This window comes from Aulonocara sp. 'chitande type north' Nkhata Bay, linkage group LG14 (assembly GCF_057382095.1).
Source record: "Aulonocara sp. 'chitande type north' Nkhata Bay isolate Kocher_YH1m ecotype deep benthic linkage group LG14, A_spYH_male_GT1.1, whole genome shotgun sequence".
NCBI lineage: Eukaryota > Metazoa > Chordata > Actinopteri > Cichliformes > Cichlidae > Aulonocara > Aulonocara sp. 'chitande type north' Nkhata Bay.
The window spans coordinates 40,096,405-40,120,607 of NC_141357.1; the positions used below are offsets into that span (position 1 = coordinate 40,096,405).

The 24,203-nt window shown below is 50.3% G+C and overlaps 1 pseudogene; it reads left to right on the forward strand.

Moving 5' to 3' along the window:
• Positions 1 to 15,727: 15,727 nt before the first annotated feature.
• On the forward strand, positions 15,728 to 16,598 carry LOC147315292 (olfactory receptor 11A1-like; annotated as a pseudogene).
• The last annotated feature ends 7,605 nt before the right edge of the window (positions 16,599 to 24,203 follow it).

Genomic DNA, 24,203 nt, shown 5'->3' on the forward strand with positions numbered 1-24,203 from the left:
AAGCAAGCAGAAGAGAACAAGAGTAATAGAATAAACAACATCACGATGATATATGGGAATATGACAGTAAATACTAAATGTTAAACATTATTGTGCAGCACATAAGATCAACAGAACACAGTGTGCTTTGAGGTAGGAGCCAAAAAGGGTGTAGTTTGTGGGTGTGATCACCCGTGTGTACACCTGTGAGCATGGACGCGCTTGTTTTTTTAAAAGGTTCCTTCATGTAATGATCTGCTAGAGGGTGTGGGGGGGCCACAGCCCCGTCCTCCAGGGTATGAAGCAGGTATGGAGGAGATCAAAACTCCAGACATCCAGAGGCCCCCAGAACACAAGAGACCAAGGAAGACCAACAGAGGGGCAGCCGCGCCACTGTCCCAGTAAGAGCTGAGGAGAGTCCCAGATGAGGGCTCACTCAGCAGCCGCGGAGCAGAAGCCAGGGGGAGTTGCAGTGACGCGCCCGTGAGCTCCGCCGGCAGCCAGCTGTGTCTGAGTGACCGAAGTTACCGTGTCTGAGTTACCCGCCAGGGAAAGGGGGCCCAGGCCCATCCAGACCGGGGCCCAGTGCAGCAGTGCCTCCCGGCCCCACAGAGCCCGGGACAGTCCACCCGACCCCACCACAGAGAAAACTGCACCCACCCCACCATCCACTCATCTTCCAGACTACATAAGACAATAAACACCCAGGCTGAGATCTTCCTCCACCTCTCCTGTATCTCCCCCTCCTGCAGAGGGAGCCCCTGAGGAGAGGAAAGCTCCTGCAAGATGTGACAATCTTCCCCACCAGTTGAAGAGCCCCCCAGGTGGCTCGATGCACCGGCGGCATCCTGCTCCAGGGCTGGGCCCCCATGCACCCACCCGCCCACAACCCCAGCAACACACAAACCAGGACCCAAGGCCCCGAGGCCCGGCCAGGGCCCCAGCCCAGAGACGGAGCGCCCCCAGAACCTCACGCCCATCCCGGACCCATCCAGGGGCAGCCAGGCTACAAGGTCAGTAACCCACGTCCGTCAGCACAGACCCTCCCCTAGCCCCGCTGCACGCAGCCGCGAGGAAACAGTTACCTGAGAGCCAACAGAGCCCCCAACCGGACATGACCGCTACCCCGGGTTGAGCCCCGCAAGGAAGATGCCTCCGGGGAACCCCCCGACGCCCTAAGCCTGTCCCTACCCCCACACCAATCACAACAGTGAAGGCGGGACCAAACTATGACCCCCCCCCCCACCCCACCCCCACTAGGTGATGGAGCTGATCAAAGGAGCCCAGAGCAATTGATCTGATGTGGTGGCAGAGGCTGTATCAAGACTAATGTAATCTAATAGATAATTTCTATATTGGTTAGAATTAAGATTATTTTTATTTTTCCAGTTCATGAGGACAGTTTTCTTGGCTATGCATAGGGCAGTGAAAACCATATGGGCGATATTCTTTTCTGAAGTGACATTATCTAAGCTGCCCAACAAACACACTAAGGGGGAAGTTGGAATGTTACATTCAGACACTTTGATAAGTCTTCACATATCTCGCGCCAAAACTTCTGAACTGGTGGACAGAACCAAAGAGCGTGGATGTAATTGTCCGGTGAATTGGTTTGGCAGTGTGAGCAGTTGTTGGTAGACGTAAAGCCCATCTTGAACATCCGATGACCTGTATAGTGCACTCTATGTAATATTTTGTATTGAATTAATTGAAGACTGGGATTTCTAATTAGATGAAAGGTTTTTAAGCAAATCTGAGACCAGAAGTTTAGGTCTAAGTTAACTGATAAATCCGCTTCCCATTTTGCAATAGGAAGTGATATTGATTCATCTGTTTTAGAAAGCATTCTGTATATTTTGGATAGTAATTTGGGGGTTTAAGAGTAAGAAATTGAACCACACTTGGTGGTGTTTGTAGTTCAACTTGACCCGGTTTAAATTTCTTTTTTACTATGGATTTAATTTGTTGATATTCTAAAAATCTTTTCTTGTTGATCCCATATTGTGTAACTAGTCCGTCAAATGAAATAAATTCTGTTCCTTCTAGTATATGTTCTAAATATTTGATTCCTTTATCACTCCAATCTGAAAAGTTTATCATATTATTGTTTTGTAATATGTCAGGGTTGTTCCAGATAGGTGTACGTTTGCATGGGATTAATGAAGACGCCGTCAATTTTAGAAACTCCCACCATGCTGTCAGAGAAGAGCTGATGTTGATGCTTTTAAAGCATTCATGTCGTTGGATGTTTGAGCTGATAAATGGTAGGTCTGAGATCTCTAGATTATTGCAGAGTGCTTGTTCTACATCTAGCCAAGGTTCATCTAAGAGGGTGTGTTTTAGCCATCCTGAGATAAACTGAAGCCTGTTGGCTAAGAAGTAGTGCTGAAAGTTAGGCAGTTCTAGTCCTCCTTTATCCTTGGTCTTTTGTAGTGTTTTTAAGCTGATACGTGGGGGTTTATTTTTCCAAAGGAATTTGGACATACATGAATCTAGAGATCTGAACCAATCTTGTGGCGGTTTAGTTGGGATCATTGAGAATAAATAATTTATTTTTGGTAAGACCATCATTTTTATAGCGGCAACCCTTCCCATGAGTGATATGGGTAGACATTTCCATCTAGCCAGATCATCTTCTACCTTCTTTAAAAGTGGGATATGGTTTAATTTAGTTATATCTGCAAGCTTGGGAGAAACATTAATACCTAAATATTTTATATTTCCCGATTGCAGTGGTGTAGAAGAGGAATTATGGAAGGAGCAATTAATCGGTAGAACTGTAGATTTTGACCAGTTAAGTGAGTAATCTGATATTCTTGCAAAAGAGTTTATCAATTCAATCACCCCACAGATATTGGTTTGTGAATTTTGGAGAAAGAGTAACACATCATCCGCATAAAGGCTGATTTTATGTTCCACGTTCTTGCATTTTATGCCCTTAATTACTGAATTCTGTCTAATTGCTGCTGCTAGTGGTTCAATAAAAATTGCAAACAGTGAAGGGGAGAGTGGGCATCCCTGCCTGGTGCCCCTCAAGAGACAGAAGCTGGAGGATGTCTGGTCATTTGTTCTAACACAAGCTGTTGGGGGATTATACACTGAACAAAAATATAAACGCAACACTTTTGTTTTTGCTCCCATTCCCCATGGGATGGACGTAAAATTCATTCCAGATACACAATATAACCATCCCTCCCAAACAGTGGTCACAAATCAGTCCAAATGTGTGGTAGTGGGCACATCTGCTATATTGAGATAATCCATCCCACCTCACAGGTGTGCCACATCAGGATGCTGATCTGACATCATGAGTAGTGCACAGGTGTACCTCAGACTGCCCACAACAAAAGGCCACCCTGGAATGTGCAGTTTTGTCTCACAGCAAAATGCCACAGATGCCACAAGCAATGAGGGAGCGTGCAATTGGCATGCTGACAGCAGGAATGTCAACCAGATCTGTCGCCCGTGCATTGAATGTTCATTTCTCAACCATAAGCCGTCTCCACAGGCGTTTCAGAGAATATGGCAGCACATCCAACCGGCCTCACAACCGCAGACCTCGTGTAACCACACCAGCCCAGGACCTCCACATCCAGCAGGTTCACCTCCAAGATCGTCTGAGACCAGCCACCCAGACAGCTGCTGGAACAATTGGTTTGCACAACCAAACAATTTCTGCACAAACTGTCAGAAACCGTCTGAGGGACGCTCAACTGCATGCCCGTCGTCCTCATCGGTGCCTTGACCTGACTCCAGCTCGTCGCCGTAACAGACTTGTGTGGGCAAATGCTCACATTCGATGGCATCTGGCACGTTGGAGAGGTGTGCACTTCACGGATGAATCATGGTTCACATTGTTCAGGGCAGATGGCAGCTGAGAATGTCCCAGTTCTTGCATGGCCAGCATACTCACCGGACATGTCACCCATTGAGCATGTTCGGGATGTGCTTGACCGGCGTATACGACAGCGTGTACCAGTTCCCACGAATATCCAACAACCTCGCACAGCCATTGAAGTGGAGTGGACCAACATTCCACAGGCCACAATTGACAATCTGATAGACTCCATGCGACGATGTGTTGCACTGCATGAGGCAAATGGTGGTCACACCAGATACTGACCGGTTCTGGGTCCCCAGACCCCCAATAGCGCAAAAAACTGAGACCTTTTTATTCGGAATAACTTGTATTTTATGTTCCTAACCGAACCTTGGCAGCAGAATATGGAACGTGTTCATTTTAGTGAACTGTGCCCAGCAGACCGTAATTGTCTAACCACACTGCACCTTTCAGTACGTGGAGGTGGGCTGGAAGTTATTGCTAGAAACTCCTTTTTCTGTTGTCTGGTGAAAACCCCCTTCCTTTAACTCTTTTGAAATTCAGATGATGGAGCTCAATAGGACTTATCCCTTCTATGTGATCTTAATCTATAGGCCACCGGGACTAGCCAGGAGTTTCTTAGTGGAGTTTGTGGACTTTCTATCCTCAACCATCAAGCTGGAAAGAATCCTTCTGCTGGGGGATTTTAATTTCCATGTTGCTGACAGTTCATGTCACGCTGCTTCTCATTTTCTTACTCTCTTAGACTAGACTTTGCCCAACACACAGCGGAGGCCATAATTTATCTGAAACCGATGATATAGATATATGTGGCCTCCTTCAACTCGCAATGTCAAAAAATTCTAGATAAAGTGGCTCCTCTTAAATCAGAAAAGGCAGTAGTGCTTAATCCCTGCCCTGGTTCACAGAAGCTATCCGCAGCTTTAGGCAAATGTGCTGCAAAGCTGATCGCCTGTGGAAAACCACAAAACTTGAGGTTCAGAAGCTCCAGTTTCTGGGCACCCACATCTCAGCTGATCTCACCTGGACCCACAACAGCATCGCCCTGGAAAAGAAGACCCAGCGGCAGCTGTACCTCCTCTGTGTCCTGAGGACGAATACCCTGGACCAGAAGCTGCTGCTGGCCTTCTACTGCTCCTCAGTGGAGAGCGTGCTCTCCTCAGGGGCCACGACTGAGAGCAGGAAGGCTGCACAGAGGGTCATTAACACTGCCAAAAACATCATTGGCTGCCCTCTGACACCCCTGGAGGTCATCACCTGATCCTCCTGTCTCAGGAAAACTAGGTCCATGTTTGCTATTTATTGCTGATGTTTGTAGTATTTATCTATATTTTTTCACTCCTGCACAGTTTGTCATGAACCGAAGTTCCGAGCGCAGGCAGGACCCAGTAGCAGAACACACACACTAGGGTAGGAGCGAATAAAGAAAGTAATTTTTATTGCAACTAAAGGTGTCCCGTGAGGGTAGCCAGAAAAACAACGTATGAAACCAGAAGAAACCGAGGGACCGCACAGGGAACGCCGAGAGCAGGGCTGTGAGAGGCTGTAAAACAAAAAGAGAGACAGATTACTGGGGTGCGGAAAAAAGGCAGCATACGAGGGAAGGTGGAGTGTGCGTCTCACGGTGATAGCCGGGCCGAGTGAACCAGAGGGGGGTGGAGCTCCAAAAGGGGTCGAGACGGCGAAGCTGAATGTGAACCAAATCTCAGGCGGACAGGTGGACAGGCAGGTGGCTCGAAAACAAAAACACGCCGAGTTGTGATCGCTGAGAGGCGACTACGGACTGGCGTGGAGCAGCAGGTAGGGCAGGATTAAATAGTCCACCTGGTGATCGCCTGGGATGGGATGCAGGTGTGGGGTTAGCAGCCACGCTCGTGGGCGTGGACATCCCAGCAGCACCCCGGACGCCGGGCCGCGGACCATGACAGTACCCCCCCCTCAAGGGTCGCCCCCAGGCGACCGGCCGGGACCCCGCCTGCGGAGAGAAGCACGGAAAGCAGAGATGAGATGAGGGTCCAGAATGAAGGAGCGCGGGACCCAGAGGCGGTCCTCGGGGCCGTACCCCTCCCAATCCACAAGATACTGCCAGCCGCGCCCGCGCCGGCGCGCATCCAGGATCCGCCGGACCGCATAGGCCGGATGGCCGCCGACGAGCCGGGCGGGAGGAGGGGGCTCGGAAGGAGGGCACAGGGGGCTGAGGCGGACCGGCTTAAGTTGAGATACATGGAACGTGGGATGCACACGCCGAGAGGCCGGAAGCCGGAGCCTGACTGCCACCGGGTTGATGACTCGGTCCACTTCGTACGGCCCGATGAAACGGGGAGCCAGTTTGCGGGACGTGCCCCGGAGCGGGATGTTCCCAGCAGCCAACCAAACCTTCTGTCCCGGCTGGTAGTCAGGGGCTGGGGCGCGGCGACGATCGGCGTAGTGCGCCTGTCGTTCCTTTGCGCGCAGGAGGGCGCGGCGAGCGCAGCGCCACACACGTTGGCAGCGCCGGAGGTGATGAGGGGCCGACGGGACGGAGAGGGACAGGTCCTCTTCCGGGAAGAGCGGAGGCTGATACCCGAGGGACGCTTCGAAAGGAGAGAAGCCGGTGGAGGACGAGGTGTGAGTATTGTGGGCGTACTCCACCCAGGGCAGGTAAGTAACCCAGGAGGAGGGGTTTTGACTGGCTACGCACCTCAGCATAGTCTCCAGCTCCTGATTAAGGCATTCAGTTTGCCCATTGGATTGCGGGTGGAAACCGGAACTCAAACTGACCTTGGCGCCGAGAATGGAGCAGAAGGTCCTCCACACTTGTGAGGTGAACTGGGGACCGCGATCGGAGACAATGTCCAGGGGAATTCCGTGGAGCCTGAAGACTTCCGTGACTAACGCTTGGGCAGTCTCAGCAGCCGAGGGCAGCTTGGCTAGCGGGACGAAGTGGGCGGCCTTAGAAAACCGATCCACAACGGTGAGGATGACACATTTTCCAGAAGAGGTGGGGAGACCGGTAACAAAGTCGAGCGAGATGTGAGACCAGGGCCGGTGGGGAGTAGTGAGTGGGTGGAGCTGGCCCATGGGATGTTTCGTGGATGATTTATTACGAGCGCAGATGGCACAGGCAGACACGTAGTCCCTCACGTCCCGTAGTAGCGATTTCCACCAGAAGTGTCTGCTGAGGAGGCGCGCCGTTCTGCTCACGCCCGGGTGGCACGCGAATCGTGCTGTGTGGATCCAGTGGATGACTGCTCCCCGGGCGGCGGCGGGAACGAAGCGCCGTCCTGGCGGTCCAGTCCCTGGGTCAGGGTCCCCCGGGAGCGCTTGGCGAATGGTCTCCTCAATCTCCCAGGTGAGAGCACCCACCACGCAGGAGGCAGGCAGGATGGTGGCGGGGGGGGGGGGGCATCGGGTTTGATGTTTCGTGACCCGGGACGATAGGAGAGTGTGAAGTTGAAGCGGGCGAAGAATAGGGACCAGCGAGCTTGACGGGGATTTAACCTCTTGGCGGTTCTAAGGTACAGTAGATTTTTATGATCCGTCCATATAACGAAGGGCTGTTCGGTCCCCTCCAGCCAGTGACGCCATTCCTCCAATGCGAGTTTTACCGCTAGGAGTTCCCTGTCGCCGATGTCGTAATTCCTCTCCGCGGGGGTGAGTCGGCGTGAGAAAAAGGCGCACGGCCGGAGTTTGTTCAGGGGCCCAGACCGCTGGGAAAGAACCGCCCCGACTCCCGCATCAGATGCGTCGACCTCAACAACAAACTGTTTAGAAGAGTCAGGATGGGTCAGAATGGGTGTGGACGTGAATAATCGCTTCAATTTAGCGAAGGCTGCGTGGGCCTCAGGGGACCATGTGAAAGACACCTTGGGTGAGGTGAGTTGGGTGAGAGGCGCGGCCACCTGGCTGTAGTTTCGAATGAAACGGTGATAAAAATTCGCAAACCCCAAGAAGCTCTGAAGCTTCTTTCGTGTCTCCGGAACCGGCCATTCCAATATTGCTTTGATCTTCACCGGGTCGGTCTTCACCTGCCCACCAGCGAGGATGTAGCCCAAGAAGGAAATGGATGAGGCTTGGAACTCACACTTTTCCACTTTTACGTACAGTCTATTTTCGAGCAGCCGTTGTAGCACGCTCCTCACATGGATGCGATGGTCCTCGAGCGTCTTGGAGAAAATCAAAATATCATCCAGGTAAACAAAAACAAACACGTTCAGGAAATCCCGTAACACGTCGTTGACTAGGGCTTGAAAAACCGCCGGGGCGTTCGTTAACCCGAACGGCATCACTAGATATTCAAAATGCCCTAGTGGGGTATTGAAGGCGGTCTTCCACTCGTCGCCTTCACGTATCCGTACCAGGTGGTAGGCGTTCCGCAGATCTAGTTTGGTGAAGACCGTAGCTCCCTGGAGTGAGTTAAAAATAGAACTAATGAGTGGGAGGGGATATTTGTTTTTGACGGTGACGTCATTCAGCCCCCTGTAATCGATGCACGGGCGGAGTGTCCCGTCTTTCTTTCCCACGAAGAAAAAACCCGCAGCCACGGGAGAGGATGACGGCCTAATACGTCCTGCAGTTAGCGACTCCTGGATGTAATTCTCCATGGTTTCTCTTTCGGGGCGAGACAGGTTGTATAATCTGCTAGAGGGCAGCGATGCACCCGGGAGCAGATCGATAGCACAGTCATATGGACGGTGAGGCGGGAGTGAGAGCGCCTCATCTTTACTGAACACCTGCTGGAGATCGTGATAGTCGGGGGGCACGGAAGAGAGGTCCGGCGCGGGTGGCGGGGCGGGCCTCCGTTCCGTTGAGGCGGAGGGAACGGCTGACCTCAGGCAGTTCGCCAGACAAAACACACTCCAGCTCGCGATACTTTTTCCGGCCCAATCTATGTGTGGGTTATGTCTCTGTAACCAGGGGTAGCCTAGGATAAGCGGGGTGTCAGGAGCAGGAAAAGTGAAAAAGGACAGCTGCTCTTGGTGGTTACCTGATGTGATTAACCGTACAGGTGCGGTTTGGTGAGTTATGTATGCAAACACTTGGTTGTTTAATGTAGACGCAGGGATGGGCGGTTCGAGTGGAGTAAGAGACACAGCTAGCCTCTTAGCCAGCTTCTCATCCATAAGGTTCTGTTCCGCCCCGGAGTCCACTAACGCGGGGCATGTAAAAGTCTGATTAGAAGTCACGATAGTAACGGACAGTAACAATCGGGGTCTAGTAGTGCTTAGAGTGCTGCCCACCCGTATCCCCGGACTCACCGGTGGGCCGGGTCGTTTGGGCGGACCGGGCAAGCAGCGATGCGGTGACCGGGCCTCCCACAGTACAGACATTCTCCAGCCCGAAATCGGCGTTCCCTCTCCTCCGGAGAAAGCCGAGAGCGTCCGATCTGCATGGGTTCAGGCGGGGGTGGCGACGGAGAGCGCGCACACGCAGCTGGGGGCGGGGGCGGAGAAACGCGAAACCCGGGGCGCAATACGGAGCCCATAGGCTTAGACCGCCGCTCGGCATCCCTCTCCCGCAAGCGTCTGTCAATCCTACGGGAGAGGGAGGCCAATTCATCAAAGGATCTGGTCTCCTCGTGAAAAGCTAGTTGGTCCTTCATCTGGTCATTTAACGACCGTAAAAAACCCCCACGAAGAGCCGAATCGGGCCAACCCACGGCGACCGCTCGAGTACGGAATTCAACTAGGTACTCCGCAATACTGCGCCGCCCCTGACGGAGCCCCAGCAACTTCTGCGCGGCATCGTCCTCCGATACCGGAGGGGAAAACGTAGCCTGGAACTCCTCCAGGAAGTCATCGTAATCGCAATCACGAATGGGGTGAGAATTTAAGTAGGCTTCAGCCCATGCTAGAGCACGCCCCCGTAACAATCCCACGAAGTGGGAGATCTTAGCAGTATCCGTGGGGAACGCGTGAGGCGTGCGACTGAAAAACAAGGAGCACTGGAAAAGGAACCCCCCACACAGGTCCAGCTCCCCGTGGAAGGGTTCCAGCGGCGGAGGCGACACGCCGCGGTGCACGGGGTCGGACGGCCTAGTTTGTAATTTATTCTGAGTGTCACTGAGCTCTTGACAACGGTCTTGGAGAGACTGGAGCTGCTGATCGTGGCGACCGAGGATAGCGCCCTGTTTATTAATAGCGGAGCGGAGTGGATCTGCTGGGTCCATACTGGCCAGTCCGTACTGTCATGAACCGAAGTTCCGAGCGCAGGCAGGACCCAGTAGCAGAACACACACACTAGGGTAGGAGCGAATAAAGAAAGTAATTTTTATTGCAACTAAAGGTGTCCCGTGAGGGTAGCCAGAAAAACAACGTATGAAACCAGAAGAAACCGAGGGACCGCACAGGGAACGCCGAGAGCAGGGCTGTGAGAGGCTGTAAAACAAAAAGAGAGACAGATTACTGGGGTGCGGAAAAAAGGCAGCATACGAGGGAAGGTGGAGTGTGTGTCTCACGGTGATAGCCGGGCCGAGTGAACCAGAGGGGGGTGGAGCTCCAAAAGGGGTCGAGACGGCGAAGCTGAATGTGAACCAAATCTCAGGCGGACAGGTGGACAGGCAGGTGGCTCGAAAACAAAAACACGCCGAGTTGTGATCGCTGAGAGGCGACTACGGACTGGCGTGGAGCAGCAGGTAGGGCAGGATTAAATAGTCCACCTGGTGATCGCCTGGGATGGGATGCAGGTGTGGGGTTAGCAGCCACGCTCGTGGGCGTGGACATCCCAGCAGCACCCCGGACGCCGGGCCGCGGACCATGACAGTACCCCCCCCTCAAGGGTCGCCCCCAGGCGACCGGCCGGGACCCCGCCTGCGGAGAGAAGCACGGAAAGCAGAGATGAGATGAGGGTCCAGAATGAAGGAGCGCGGGACCCAGAGGCGGTCCTCGGGGCCGTACCCCTCCCAATCCACAAGATACTGCCAGCCGCGCCCGCGCCGGCGCGCATCCAGGATCCGCCGGACCGCATAGGCCGGATGGCCGCCGACGAGCCGGGCGGGGGGAGGGGGCTCGGAAGGAGGGCACAGGGGGCTGAGGCGGACCGGCTTAAGTTGAGATACATGGAACGTGGGATGCACACGCCGAGAGGCCGGAAGCCGGAGCCTGACTGCCACCGGGTTGATGACTCGGTCCACTTCGTACGGCCCGATGAAACGGGGAGCCAGTTTGCGGGACGTGCCCCGGAGCGGGATGTTCCCAGCAGCCAACCAAACCTTCTGTCCCGGCTGGTAGTCAGGGGCTGGGGCGCGGCGACGATCGGCGTAGTGCGCCTGTCGTTCCTTTGCGCGCAGGAGGGCGCGGCGAGCGCAGCGCCACACACGTTGGCAGCGCCGGAGGTGATGAGGGGCCGACGGGACGGAGAGGGACAGGTCCTCTTCCGGGAAGAGCGGAGGCTGATACCCGAGGGACGCTTCGAAAGGAGAGAAGCCGGTGGAGGACGAGGTGTGAGTATTGTGGGCGTACTCCACCCAGGGCAGGTAAGTAACCCAGGAGGAGGGGTTTTGACTGGCTACGCACCTCAGCATAGTCTCCAGCTCCTGATTAAGGCATTCAGTTTGCCCATTGGATTGCGGGTGGAAACCGGAACTCAAACTGACCTTGGCGCCGAGAATGGAGCAGAAGGTCCTCCACACTTGTGAGGTGAACTGGGGACCGCGATCGGAGACAATGTCCAGGGGAATTCGTGGAGCCTGAAGACTTCCGTGACTAACGCTTGGGCAGTCTCAGCAGCCGAGGGCAGCTTGGCTAGCGGTACGAAGTGGGCGGCCTTAGAAAACCGATCCACAACGGTGAGGATGACACATTTTCCAGAAGAGGTGGGGAGACCGGTAACAAAGTCGAGCGAGATGTGAGACCAGGGCCGGTGGGGAGTAGTGAGTGGGTGGAGCTGGCCCATGGGATGTTTCGTGGATGATTTATTACGAGCGCAGATGGCACAGGCAGACACGTAGTCCCTCACGTCCCGTAGTAGCGATTTCCACCAGAAGTGTCTGCTGAGGAGGCGCGCCGTTCTGCTCACGCCCGGGTGGCACGCGAATCGTGCTGTGTGGATCCAGTGGATGACTGCTCCCCGGGCGGCGGCGGGAACGAAGCGCCGTCCTGGCGGTCCAGTCCCTGGGTCAGGGTCCCCCGGGAGCGCTTGGCGAATGGTCTCCTCAATCTCCCAGGTGAGAGCACCCACCACGCAGGAGGCAGGCAGGATGGTGGCGGGGGGGGGGGGGCGCCTCGCTGTCAGGGGAATACAGACGGGAGAGCGCATCGGGTTTGATGTTTCGTGACCCGGGACGATAGGAGAGTGTGAAGTTGAAGCGGGCGAAGAATAGGGACCAGCGAGCTTGACGGGGATTTAACCTCTTGGCGGTTCTAAGGTACAGTAGATTTTTATGATCCGTCCATATAACGAAGGGCTGTTCGGTCCCCTCCAGCCAGTGACGCCATTCCTCCAATGCGAGTTTTACCGCTAGGAGTTCCCTGTCGCCGATGTCGTAATTCCTCTCCGCGGGGGTGAGTCGGCGTGAGAAAAAGGCGCACGGCCGGAGTTTGTTCAGGGGCCCAGACCGCTGGGAAAGAACCGCCCCGACTCCCGCATCAGATGCGTCGACCTCAACAACAAACTGTTTAGAAGAGTCAGGATGGGTCAGAATGGGTGTGGACGTGAATAATCGCTTCAATTTAGCGAAGGCTGCGTGGGCCTCAGGGGACCATGTGAAAGACACCTTGGGTGAGGTGAGTTGGGTGAGAGGCGCGGCCACCTGGCTGTAGTTTCGAATGAAACGGTGATAAAAATTCGCAAACCCCAAGAAGCTCTGAAGCTTCTTTCGTGTCTCCGGAACCGGCCATTCCAATATTGCTTTGATCTTCACCGGGTCGGTCTTCACCTGCCCACCAGCGAGGATGTAGCCCAAGAAGGAAATGGATGAGGCTTGGAACTCACACTTTTCCGCTTTTACGTACAGTCTATTTTCGAGCAGCCGTTGTAGCACGCTCCTCACATGGATGCGATGGTCCTCGAGCGTCTTGGAGAAAATCAAAATATCATCCAGGTAAACAAAAACAAACACGTTCAGGAAATCCCGTAACACGTCGTTGACTAGGGCTTGAAAAACCGCCGGGGCGTTCGTTAACCCGAACGGCATCACTAGATATTCAAAATGCCCTAGTGGGGTATTGAAGGCGGTCTTCCACTCGTCGCCTTCACGTATCCGTACCAGGTGGTAGGCGTTCCGCAGATCTAGTTTGGTGAAGACCGTAGCTCCCTGGAGTGAGTTAAAAATAGAACTAATGAGTGGGAGGGGATATTTGTTTTTGACGGTGACGTCATTCAGCCCCCTGTAATCGATGCACGGGCGGAGCGTCCCGTCTTTCTTTCCCACGAAGAAAAAACCCGCAGCCACGGGAGAGGATGACGGCCTAATACGTCCTGCAGTTAGCGACTCCTGGATGTAATTCTCCATGGTTTCTCTTTCGGGGCGAGACAGGTTGTATAATCTGCTAGAGGGCAGCGATGCACCCGGGAGCAGATCGATAGCACAGTCATATGGACGGTGAGGCGGGAGTGAGAGCGCCTCATCTTTACTGAACACCTGCTGGAGATCGTGATAGTCGGGGGGCACGGAAGAGAGGTCCGGCGCGGGTGGCGGGGCGGGCCTCCGTTCCGTTGAGGCGGAGGGAACGGCTGACCTCAGGCAGTTCGCCAGACAAAACACACTCCAGCTCGCGATACTTTTTCCGGCCCAATCTATGTGTGGGTTATGTCTCTGTAACCAGGGGTAGCCTAGGATAAGCGGGGTGTCAGGAGCAGGAAAAGTGAAAAAGGACAGCTGCTCTTGGTGGTTACCTGATGTGATTAACCGTACAGGTGCGGTTTGGTGAGTTATGTATGCAAACACTTGGTTGTTTAATGTAGACGCAGGGATGGGCGGTTCGAGTGGAGTAAGAGACACAGCTAGCCTCTTAGCCAGCTTCTCATCCATAAGGTTCTGTTCCGCCCCGGAGTCCACCAACGCGGGGCATGTAAAAGTCTGATTAGAAGTCACGATAGTAACGGACAGTAACAATCGGGGTCTAGTAGTGCTTAGAGTGCTGCCCACCCGTATCCCCGGACTCACCGGTGGGCCGGGTCGTTTGGGCGGACCGGGCAAGCAGCGATGCGGTGACCGGGCCTCCCACAGTACAGACATTCTCCAGCCCGAAATCGGCGTTCCCTCTCCTCCGGAGAAAGCCGAGAGCGTCCGATCTGCATGGGTTCAGGCGGGGGCGGCGACGGAGAGCGCGCACACGCAGCTGGGGGCGGGGGCGGAGAAACGCGAAACCCGGGGCGCAATACGGAGCCCATAGGCTTAGACCGCCGCTCGGCATCCCTCTCCCGCAAGCGTCTGTCAATCCTACGGGAGAGGGAGGCCAATTCATCAAAGGATCTGGTCTCCTCGTGAAAAGCTAGTTGGTCCTTCATCTGGTCATTTAACGACCGTAAAAAACCCCCACGAAGAGCCGAATCGGGCCAACCCACGGCGACCGCTCGAGTACGGAATTCAACTAGGTACTCCGCAATACTGCGCCGCCCCTGACGGAGCCCCAGCAACTTCTGCGCGGCATCGTCCTCCGATACCGGAGGGGAAAACGTAGCCTGGAACTCCTCCAGGAAGTCATCGTAATCGCAATCACGAATGGGGTGAGAATTTAAGTAGGCTTCAGCCCATGCTAGAGCACGCCCCCGTAACAATCCCACGAAGTGGGAGATCTTAGCAGTATCCGTGGGGAACGCGTGAGGCGTGCGACTGAAAAACAAGGAGCACTGGAAAAGGAACCCCCCACACAGGTCCAGCTCCCCGTGGAAGGGTTCCAGCGGCGGAGGCGACACGCCGCGGTGCACGGGGTCGGACGGCCTAGTTTGTAATTTATTCTGAGTGTCACTGAGCTCTTGACAACGGTCTTGGAGAGACTGGAGCTGCTGATCGTGGCGACCGAGGATAGCGCCCTGTTTATTAATAGCGGAGCGGAGTGGATCTGCTGGGTCCATACTGGCCAGTCCGTACTGTCATGAACCGAAGTTCCGAGCGCAGGCAGGACCCAGTAGCAGAACACACACACTAGGGTAAGAGCGAATAAAGAAAGTAATTTTTATTGCAACTAAAGGTGTCCCGTGAGGGTAGCCAGAAAAACAACGTATGAAACCAGAAGAAACCGAGGGACCGCACAGGGAACGCCGAGAGCGGGGCTGTGAGAGGCTGTAAAACAAAAAGAGAGACAGATTACTGGGGTGCGGAAAAAAGGCAGCATACGAGGGAAGGTGGAGTGTGCGTCTCACGGTGATAGCCGGGCCGAGTGAACCAGAGGGGGGTGGAGCTCCAAAAGGGGTCGAGACGGCGAAGCTGAATGTGAACCAAATCTCAGGCGGACAGGTGGACAGGCAGGTGGCTCGAAAACAAAAACACGCCAAGTTGTGATCGCTGAGAGGCGACTACGGACTGGCGTGGAGCAGCAGGTAGGGCAGGATTAAATAGTCCACCTGGTGATCGCCTGGGATGGGATGCAGGTGTGGGGTTAGCAGCCACGCTCGTGGGCGTGGACATCCCAGCAGCACCCCGGACGCCGGGCCGCGGACCATGACACAGTTGGCATGGGGCAACCAAGATAATGAAGTACTATTCAATTCTATTCTATTTTATTCTATTCTATTCTAACAAAAGACAAATATACATTTTTCTGAAGGCCCATTTGCGTTTTCGAAACCACTAGTTTAAAATCTCTCCGGTGTGTCCCCTGATGATGACGTCATACTGCTGCAGTGAAAAGGATAAAACAAGAAGTGATTCAGTGCAGTTGGGAGGGACTTACAATCAGGCCGCTGATGGGTGATTCTCATCCTTAAATGTAGCTCCGTTTGTGCACAGTTTAAGTGATGTATGGTAAAAACAAAAAGAGGATCATGATGAACTCTTCACAGGTTTCATATTTCACACTCACTGCCTACCTCGACAGCGGGGCTTTGAAATATTTATATTTCACAGTTGTTGCATTTTTATATATTGTTATTGTTACTGTCAATGTCCTGCTGATTGTGGTTATCTGTGTGAACAGAAGCTTACATGAACCTATGTACATGTTTCTGTGCAGCCTGTTTGTGAATGAGCTGTATGGTAGCACAGGGCTGTTTCCATTCCTCCTGCTTCAGATCCTCTCTGATGTTCACACTGTTTCTGCTCCTCTCTGCTTCCTGCAGATCTTCTGTGTGTACTCTTATGCAAATTTGCAGCTCAGTAACTTAGCCGTGATGTCTTATGACAGATATCTTGCAATATGTTTTCCTCTTCAATATCACACACGTATGAGTCCATGCAAGGTATCCATGCTCATTGTTCTAACGTGGTTTTCCTCATTTCTTGGAATCACTCTTTTGATTTCTCTGAGTGCTCCTCTGCAGCTCTGTGGGAACATCATTAACAAAGTGTACTGTGACAACTATTCTGTTGTTAAACTGGCCTGTTCTGACACCACAGTCAATAACATCTATGGAATACTTGGTGCTATTTTCATAACCATATCCTCTGTCACTCTGATTCTCTACACCTACATGAGGATCCTCAAAGTCTGTTTTTCTGGATCCAAACAGACGCGACAGAAAGCCGTCAGCACCTGCACGCCTCACCTCGCTTCTCTGCTCAACTTTTCATGTGGTTCCTTCTTCGAAACTGCACAAAGTAGATCCAACATGAAACACGTCCCAAATATGGTGCGTATTTTTTTATCATTATATTGGCTCATATGCCCACCGCTCTGTAATCCTTTACTTTATGGACTGAGTCTGACCAAAATCCGGATCATATATAAAGGTCTAATCTTTGTAAAATGCAGGTGCTTGATGTTGAAACTTAGACAAGGCAGTGCATTAGTAAAGAGGAAATGAGAGTAAGAGGGTTGTGGGCTGCTGGCTCATGCTCAATTTACTGTTGACAGTTTATGAGAATAAAGTCATCTCTTATTATCGCTTTATTTATCATAACTCAATTAATTTATTAATTTATTGTTTAAATCCTTTGATCATTTGCTCTCATGTCAGCTACCATAAAGACACCTGCTTACAGACTAAATCTGAACAAAACTGAAACAAATGCAAACTTTAACCTGTAATTCTTTGCTAAAATATACATCGGTACTTTAGTCATTAAATATGTGACCTCAGTTTTTAAAAAAATATTTTTTCTTTTCCTGAATTTTCTGAGTTTAAGACTTTGAAGCGTGTCACATCTTGTTTAAGAAATCACTGTGATCATTTCATTTTGCTGCTATCATCAAACACAATGTTTGAATAATTTATTTTTTTATGAATAAAAATTTGTTGTAACTATGTGCCTGAAAACAAAAGCAGAATTACATTTTACTTTCGATTTGTAGCTCAAATGCAATTATATTTAAAGCAGTGTCATTGGTAGGCAGCTACTAGGCCAAATGATTTAAGTTTTATTCAGTCATCACAAATTACACATATTGCTCTTTAGTTTGAAGCCTAATCTTGAAAGTAGAGATAGTGTCTGTCTCCTGAATCCAAACTGAAGCTGGTTCCACAGAAGAGGGGCCTGAAAAACTTAAAATGGCGCCGATGAGGTCGGCTGCCGTGCTGGATGCTCTGCCCTAACTTCTCCACTTTTTGCAGTTTTTCGTCACTTTTTGCTATATCTGCGATAATCTTGCATGGGCATCATGCAAAACACACGAATCCGCTACAGTAGAGACACTTTGGTTTCTATTGGTCTGCAGTACACGAACATTTCACCATGTTTAACTCCGGACCCAAACTGGCCAAAGGAGATCCTGAGAGAGAACAAAGGACGCGACCCTAAGCGACGGCCTCGAGGTAAAAGAGCCGGCATCAGGAACAGGCTACGGGCTCGCGCACACCGCGCACCCATGCCCAGTATCCTGCTAGCCAATGTTCAATCCATCGAGAACAAGCTTGATGACCTCAGAGCCAGAATCAAGTTCCAGAGAGACATTCGGGACTGCAACCTCCTCTGCTTCACCGAGACTTGGCTGAACCCAGCGATACCAGACCACGCCGTGCAGCCGACGGGGTTCTTTTCGGTTTACCGCATGGACAGGACAATGGAGTCGGGGAAGAAAAGAGGTGGTGGAGTGTGTTTGATGGTGAACAACAGATGGTGCGACAGCACAAACATCTCCCCACTCACACGCTCTTGCTCGCCCAATCTGGAGCTTTTGATCGTTAAGTGTCGCCCTTTCTATCTCCCTCGGGAATTCACTGCGGTCATTGCCTGCACTGTTTACATTCCGCCTCACGCGGACTCGGACACTGCCTTATGTGAGCTACATGAGGCTCTCACACATCAACAAACACTTCACCGAGATGCCGCACTCATTGTTATGGGAGATTTTAACAGAGTGAATCTCAAACGGACATTTCACAACCTTCACCAGCACATCAACTGCCCCACCCGGGGCACGAGGACATTAGACCACCGCTACACCCCGTTCAAGAACTGTTACAAGGCTCAACCCCTGCCGGCATTTGGAAAATCAGACCATGCCGCCATCTTCCTCATGCCTGCTTACAAACAAAGGCTAAAGCAGCAACCACCAATCAGGAGGGAGGTCGCTCGCTGGACGGACCAATCGGTGGCCGCGCTGCAGGACGCACTGGATGACGCAGACTGGGACATGTTTCGGCGCAGCTCTGATGACATCAACATGTTTGTGGAAGCGGTTGTGGGATTTATCGGGAAACTAGCGGACGACACAGCAGAAAGAACTATCATCCGAACGTTTCCCAACCAGAAGCCGTGGGTGGATAAAAACATCCGCGACGCTCTGAGATCACGCACCGCTGCCTACAATGAAGGGCTCGTCTCCGGTAATATGGACCTATACAAGGCTGCGTCCTACAACGTGCGCAGCGCGGTCCGAAAGGCAAAGCGGAGCTACGGGGAAGAACTAGAGTCACAGCTACGACAGTGCGACTCTAGGAGCCTGTGGAAAGGACTGCGGACTATAACGGACTATAAACGACCAGCTTCTTCAATGATGAATGCCGATGCTTCACTGGCTGATGAGCTGAACACGTTTTATGCTCGCTTCGACGCCGCAGCAATTAAAACAACAAACGGCTGCACGCGCTCGGAGTGCACCAGTGAAGAAAATGCATTCGTCATCACAGAGCATGCCGTGAGGAACACCTTCAGGAGGGTGAACACCAGGAAGGCAGCAGGACCAGATGCAATCCCTGGCCGGGTCCTTAGAGCCTGCGCTGACCAGCTAGCACTGGTGTTCACGGAGATCTTCAACCTCTCCCTGGCCCAAGCTGTGGTTCCCACGTGCTTCAAACGGTCCATTATTGTCCCTGTTCCAAAGAAACAACAGCCCGCTTGCCACAATGACTACCGTCCAGTAGCACTGACTTCAATTGTGATGAAGTGTTTTGAAAGACTGATGAGAGATCACATCACTTCTTCACTTCCTCCCACCATCGACTCACTTCAGTTTGCTTACCGGACTAATCGTTCCACAGACGATGCCATATCTCACCTGCTCCACACATCCCTGAGTCACCTGGACACTGGCAGAGGGAATTATGTTAGGATGCTGTTCGTGGACTACAGTTCAGCATTCAACACAATAATTCCCTCTAAGCTTTTCACCAAGTTGACGGATCTAGGACTCAGCTCATCACTGTGTCAGTGGATCCTCAACTTCCTCACAGACAGACCCCAATCAGTGAGGGTGGAAAACAAGTCTCCCCCTCCATCTCACTCAGCACTGGAGTGCCTCAGGGCTGTGTTTGAAGCCCCCTGCTGTACTCACTGTACACTTATGACTGTGTAGCCACATCTGACACCACCTCCATTGTCAAGTTTGCTGACGACACTGCTGTTGTGGGCCTGATCTCCGACAACATCGAGACGGCCTACCTGGAGGAGATTAGGAACCTGGAGACCTGGTGCCAGGAGAATAACCTCCTCCTAAACATCAGCAAGACTAAGGAGCTGATCCTGGACTTCACTACAAAGCAGGCGAGGAATTACAAACCCCTCATCATCAGTGGCACACCAGTGGAGAGAGTGGACAGTTTCCAATACCTGGGTGTCCACATCACTCGGGACCTGTCATGGTCCTGTCACATCAACACCCTGGTTAAGAAAGCCCGTCAGCGTCTCTTCTTCCTCAGAAGACTTAGAGACTTCCATCTGCCACTGAAGGTGCTCAAGAACTTCTACTCCTGCACCATCGAGAGCATCCTGACGTCAAACATCTGCACCTGGTTTGGGAACAGCACCAAGCAGGACAGACGAGACCTGCAAAGGGTGGTGCGCTCGGCAGAACGCATCATTCAATCAGAGCTCCCTGACCTGCTGTCCATCTACACCAAGCGGTGCAAGTCCAAAGCTAGGAAGATTATGATGGACCTCTCCCATCCCAACAATGGACTCTTCTCACTGTTGAGGTCTGGGAAGCGCTTCCGCTCCCTTAAGGCCAAAACAGAGAGAATGAGGAGGAGCTTCTTCCCCCAGGCTATTCGGGGCCTGAACCAGGTGTAGGACTGGACTCTCCCAAACACGTCACTATAAGACTGGACTCTCACACACGTCACCACACGCACCACCACACATTTCCTATAATCCTATAATTCCTATAATTTATAATCCTTATCTTTATAATCTCTTCTGCTATTTGCACATTCTTTACTGTAAATTCCTAAGTTAATTTGTAAATTTTGTAGTAACCTGTAAATTGTAAATATTGTAAAACTTTCTTCTGTCATTTAATGGTCGGGCATTGTACAGCTACAAGCATTTCACCCCCATGTCATACTGTGTATGGTTGTGTGTGTGTGACAAATAAAATTTGAATTTGAATTTGAATTTGAAAACTGAAGGCTCTGTCTCCCATTCTACTTTTAAATACTCTAGGAACAATTCTCACTGTTAAAGGCCTTAAAGGTGTTTGGGTGACAATCATTCCACCCTGGAAAAACAACAGCTCAAAGAATCATTAAACACTCGTGCCAGTGTGTGGCACTGATAGGAAAGAGGCCAAAAGTGCTGCAGAGATGGATTTGCTGCAGCAGTATCTGATTTCTGAGAGCTTGTGGGAAATTTGCAATAATTTTTTAAAATTCAACTAATAAACTCACAACATAGAAAAGCATCAACAATTTTTTGTTTTCTCTTATCTTTTTATTTTAATTAATAATTTTTATGGAACATAAATGTATTCTTGTTGAAAGGCCATTTTTACAGTTCAAAGTTAATTACTGATTTTTAACTTTCTTCAGGTTTGATCTTTGGCATTGTTATGATCCAATGTTGTCAGTGTTTGTTTTATGTGTGGTTCCTCCCACCAGACGATGGCTGTGGGTCTTTTTCCCCTTTTCTTTCTTAGGGGTGGACACCTGGGCGTGCCTGCTGAGTAGTTGGGTGGAGTCTCTTCCTGTCCTGGGACTGGATAATTGGTTGATCACCTCCAGTATTTAACATTCCCTGATCTGTAAACGTGTATTCATAGCCTAAAAACTCTTCACCTACTAAGAACTGTTATATTTCCGTCATATATATAACTCGAAAAGCTCTTGATAAACATGTGAAGCACTAATAAGCTAACAGTGTTTTTAATGTTAGAAGTGGTTACACATCACAGTGTGTTCAGTTACATCTCTGAGAGCAACGATGTTGCATTACAAACTAAAAATGTACAAAGAATTTAGTTTCCTTTTTTAACTTTGGGGGGAATAAAATATATTTATTGATATATTATGAAATTCTTACTTGGTTCCCAGTCAGCCGAGGATTTAATATTTTTGTTTGGAAAATGGAAAAAATATGTTTTTTTATGGTTTTGAGTTGAGTGTATTTCCTATAAACATGTGGTTTGTGCCTCAGCTGCAGGGGAGGCTGGAACAGCTAGCAGCCATGAGCTAATTAAGCCTCTCCTTGTTTTACGCTGGGACTGGGCCAGAAGGAGAGAAGCTGACAGCGAGGAGGCTGGTGCTGTACACTGAAGCTGACCAGGCATTAGTGCAAAAGCACTGAGTAAAAGCTGTATAAAACAATAAAGAGTTATACTGGACTGGAAATGCTGCATCCTGTTTGTGGTCAGCCTCTAAATTTAGAAGCTCGTTACAGTGATGAAAGCTGTAGGTGCTGGCTTGCTGGTACCTTTGCTAACCTTCAGTTATCACCACACTTTATTTAGCTTCCAAGAAATGATTTGTTATCATTGTTGAGCTATTTCAGAACTTGTATTTGGAATTACTTGTCACATGAAAAATGAGTTTAGGCTCTGTGGAGTCTGGAAAGAGAGTAACTGGAATTTTGTTTCTGTTGTTTTCGAGAAACTTACAAAACCTCCTCAGGCTCATCCGTGTCCTGTAACACTTTCTAGCACTGGATTTACTAACCCTGGGCAAATTTGCTTAAAAGTACAGTGAATGCAACTTTGACACCTGTACCTTGAATGCATCACCGATTAAACACTTAACAATATTATGTTATTATCTCCCTGGCATATTGAATCACTTATTTACTGAGGGGCAACCGATCCAGCTAACTTTGCCCTGAGCTGTTAATGTACATTCAGGACAGTAACTAAGACAGATGTTTATTGCTGTGGTTATATTAGGCAGAAAACACGTAAAACATAAAAAAGCCACCATGAGAATAATCATAGAAATAATCTGAGTTATTTTCTCAAACAGTCAACCCATTTTTTCAACTCCTGACAGGAACATTTAATAAAAACATATCCAATTTTGTCAATGTTCATTCTGATCTTTTTATTTCAACTTATTGAATTTATTTATTTATTTATTTTAATATATTTTGATACTAAAACATGTTTATTTTTACTCATGTACAGGTGTTAAAATTGAAATTGGCAGGTGGGGAACCCTGAGATAGATGAAGCAGTGCCAAAAGGGGGATTTTTATTTTCCCCTTTACTTACTTCCCCAGCTTATTGAATTTAAAGAAATATACCACAGTTTCCACATCAAGCATTTGCATTTTACCAAAAATCAGAATTTTACATTCGATGCGGACTTTGGTCAGATTCAGTCCGTAGAGCACAGGATTGAAGAGCGGCTGAAATGTGAGCCAATATCAAGATAAAAAAAATACGCAACAGATTTGGGACGTGTTTCATATCAAGTCTGTTTTGCACAATTTAAAAAGAAAAGTAGAGTAGAGAAGTGAGGTGAGGTGCTGACGGCTTTCTGTCGGGTCTGTTTGGACCCAGAAAAACAGACTTTGAGGATCCTCATGTAGGTGTAAAGCAGCGGTTCCCAAACCTTTTTGCAAACATTCAGTAAACAATTAAGCAAATACAAGTAACGCTGTGGCCACGTTATTGTTTACAGGAGATGAATCACAGAATGGCAGATAGAGACGAAATACTGTTAATCTGACTGTCTGCAGGTTTTACACGCAGTTACTGTCCCTCCATTTACAAAGGCAGAGGCGTCACGCTGTGATTATTTTACTGTTTTTTCCTGTGTAATAATGTTCAACATTGCTGTCAATACATTTTTCAAAAAATGCCTCTCTGTGCAAAATGGGTTTAAAAACATAAACAGCTGTGGGATCCTGTTTGTCCATGATTTGAACGGGGGAGCAAATCGTGGCAGGATCAGCCTGATGTTATTTGTGTCCAGCTGTAACTTTACTGTATAAAGAGCAAACATCTCCAACATGTCAGGAGTCGTTAGTCATTACAACAAGTGTTTGAACTAAAGATCAAGAATGTGCGACCCCATCATAAGACCCCCACGGTGTGCTGCAAACTCTGTGTCTCTGTGTGTGTGTATGCACGTGCACGTGAGTGCCTGTGTGTCTATGTGAGTGCACGTGAGTGAGTGTGCATGTAGGTGTGGGTGTGTCGTAACAGTCAAAGCACTGTGTGTGTGTGTGTGTGTGTCTGTATACGTGACTTCCTGGGGTCATAAAAGTAATCTCCTCACCCAAGCTACACCAGATTCCTCTACACAACATAGAAAACACAGTTAACATATTAGAAACACTGAGACTCCCACTCTGCATCCACTGGGCCAGTGGCCTCTTGTTGTCTTACATTTACAGATAAGGTGGAGAGTCTCCTGCAAACCTGCTTCTAAGTTTAGAACAATTATGAGTTTTATTAAAGGTACAAGCATCAGCAACCCCCAACTGTAGCTTCCTGTCTCCTTCTATGGCAGGCTGACCCCAGTGTCCATAAATTCCTTTCCTTCTAAACAATTACACTCTCAGGCTACAGCTAAGCCAAACTAAAACACAGACCAATCCTTCCTTATTCCTCTGATCTAAACAAATTTAGCACATCATATTATAATAATTATTTTCTTGAGCTAATCTGAAGGCCACATGAAGTTTGGCTCTGCAAAAAGTTGGTGACCTCTGCACACT